Source organism: Fopius arisanus, unplaced genomic scaffold (genome assembly GCF_000806365.1).
Source record: "Fopius arisanus strain USDA-PBARC FA_bdor unplaced genomic scaffold, ASM80636v1 scaffold00035, whole genome shotgun sequence".
NCBI classification, from domain to species: domain Eukaryota; kingdom Metazoa; phylum Arthropoda; class Insecta; order Hymenoptera; family Braconidae; genus Fopius; species Fopius arisanus.
The window spans coordinates 655,938-658,405 of NW_011887774.1; positions in this window are offsets into that span (position 1 = coordinate 655,938).

A 2,468-nucleotide genomic window follows, 5' to 3' on the forward strand; every position below is an offset into this window, starting at 1 on the left:
GCTTGAAGTTTAAATGTTTGCACATAAAAAAATGTGACAGAACGATTACATCTCTGGACTATTACAGCAGCGAACTGAGAAGAAAGATTTTATCTATATCCCCAACCCCTTCGATTTACCATATCCCCGAGCGGAAATAAAAATATAAACTGAAAAAAATAGAAATGACACTGGAATTGCGTGTGTGTAAGCAACGAATTGAGTTCGGGGCACGTAATTCTCGCTCACTTTTCCTATTTCACATTTTCCCTCTATTTTTATTCTTTCCCCCTTCCTTTGTGGATATATTTTTTTCACTGACGAAAGTAGCGTGAGGATAGAGATTCGTTTTGCCGTGGTAATGTGGAAAAATACTGTGTCCCAGAAGCGAATGAACGAGGACGAGATTCGCTGGATGGGCTTGGTGGTAAGGGGGGATTTGTGTACTCTTATTTCATGCCTCGCGTACCATTGGAATTGAATCGTCGGCATGGCTGTGGAAATATTCCAGTGGAAATGGGGGTTTATACATTGAACACACTTCTCCCCGGCGCCAAGCGGACGCTGAAATCATACGCGAAAAACGAGCAAAAAATCTACTCTTTTTTTTGCAGAAGTATGGAGCATTCAACAATATAGCGCAGACACATCTGTGTAAACTCAAAATTAATTAAAATCTTGGAATGTGTGGGTGGAAATTGTCCTTTGTGAATATTCAACGGTGCTGGAACAATTTATTTTTGCATTCAGAACTTTGTATTTTTTAATTATTTTGCAATGATTTTTTTCCAAATTGGAATATTGCTGCCGTTAACAATAGAGGCGGACCAGAAGGTGTTTCGCAGATGCTTGACTACTTGCAGAGTGAACAATTCACAATTAAGCTACCAATCAAATTCAATGAATTTCAATTTTTTCCTTATGGTGATAGAAATAAAGACACACTTTGAGGATTTTAAACACTGAAAATTATCATTGCAAGCTTCGCTCTAGACAGTTACGAGGCACTTCACAGAATAAAGACTCGTTATGAATGAACTGTTGCTTAACTGTTGCTGAACTGTTGCTGAACTGTTGCTCAACTGTTGCTGGTGAGGCCCAGAATTAAGCTAAACCCTAAAGTGGGAAATATAATTTCCTCCTACTCTGACCGTAGGTCTTTGGTTTCGTGGCCCTCCGGTCACTAGGTGTGCTTTTAGCTAAAACCCGCACCGAGGAAGTACCACCGAGAAATTCCCTTTTTTACAACAGAAAGCGAGGCTCCTCAGAAGCAAGGCAATTCGTGTTTTCTAAATTCGAAAATGTAAAAACTTGGGAAGAGTGAATTTCATGTTCCGGGGAACCCCCCAAATCGAACCATTCATTCCCAGGGACAGCTCTTCTTGACAATAATTGAACTTGATTGAAGAGATTTCAAGTGATTTTACATGATAATAAAATGGTCATTACACAACTTATTGACTTTTCTTAAATAATAATTGAAAAGTTCAGGTAAATTTTTCATTATAAAAAATTTCTAAAATGATGAAAGTCATTATTCTTCAAGATAACCACACTTTCCGTTCAATATGCCCTCGTCAACCAATAAATTTTGCAAGTTATGTTTTATTTATTTTTTCTATTAACCAGAAATCTACTGATGAACAATTTCATTAGAAATCCTAACAATTTTATCATACAGCAATGAATTGCATTCAAATTCAATCAAATAAAATGAAATAAAAATTCACTTATGGAAATAATTAATATTCATGTGGCCTTTTTCAGTCACGTGAAAACGAGCTTTCCGTGTTACCATGATTAGATCTCAGCCGACTCTCCTTCCGGGGGGGTTTATGCACCACCTAGGCTCATTGACATCGCGAAGAAATGAACTAATGAAATAACGCATTTTTCGAGCTTTTCTCTTGCATTTTCCTTAGAGAAAAAGTTCTTTTTGCAAATGCCTTTCTACTTGTCCGATTCTAAAAAAGAATGGTAGATAGAACTCGCAACCTATCGATATTTTGAATGTTGGTTACACTTATTCTTGATTAGGTCATAGTCGTCTTAGGTAGCTAATTTAAATTGAGAACTCATTCAATTTTTAGATCTTCAGTAATGATTTTTACAATTACAGCGCGCGTTCGGTCTGGTATTAAGGAACTGCGGTTAGTCGAAAATCGGTAAAAAGAAAATAACACTAACACTGAGAAAGGAAAACATTTTGTCAAGAGATTGTGTACTTGTCCTAAGTAGAGGATACCTTCTTTGTGACAAGAAAGTAATTCATCATATCAAGTCTAGTTGAATCAATTTATATTCAACCGTTATCAAATTTCAAATTCCATATACTTCATTACAAAAAAACTCTCGACTTGATATTAAGAATTAGTTTCTTTGTTGTCGACGGAGTGTCCATAGGTCATCGTTAAAAGAAGTGCAACATCTTCTGACGTTCGGATTTCTCTTGTCAATGAGTAAGATTTTGTGGTCTTATCAATTCGCGA